The following is a 400-nucleotide window of genomic DNA, read 5'->3' on the forward strand; positions in this document are numbered from 1 at the left end:
TATATATATATATATATATGTATGTATAAGGTAATCGAGGTAGTTAGAGTGTGCGATAGAATACTTAAGATTAGATTAGTCCTTCACCATGGGTTAGCAACCATTATCTCGGCCTATGCCACTCAGCCTGGGCTACCCGATGGACAGAAAGACCAATTTTATGACTCCCTCCTGCAGACTACTTCATCCACGAATGACAGGGACCTTCTCTTTGTGGCTGGTGACTTCAATGGTCATGTTGGACAACATTCTGTGGGCTTCTATGGCGTACATGGAGGCTATGGTTTTGGTTCCTGCAATGAGGAGGGAACCAGGCTGCTGGAGTTCTGTGATGCACTTGACCTTATGGTCTGCAATACTAACTTCAGGAAGCCTGCCAGCCACCTAGTCACCTACCGCT

Source organism: Octopus bimaculoides, chromosome 1, assembly GCF_001194135.2.
Source record: "Octopus bimaculoides isolate UCB-OBI-ISO-001 chromosome 1, ASM119413v2, whole genome shotgun sequence".
Taxonomy (NCBI): domain Eukaryota; kingdom Metazoa; phylum Mollusca; class Cephalopoda; order Octopoda; family Octopodidae; genus Octopus; species Octopus bimaculoides.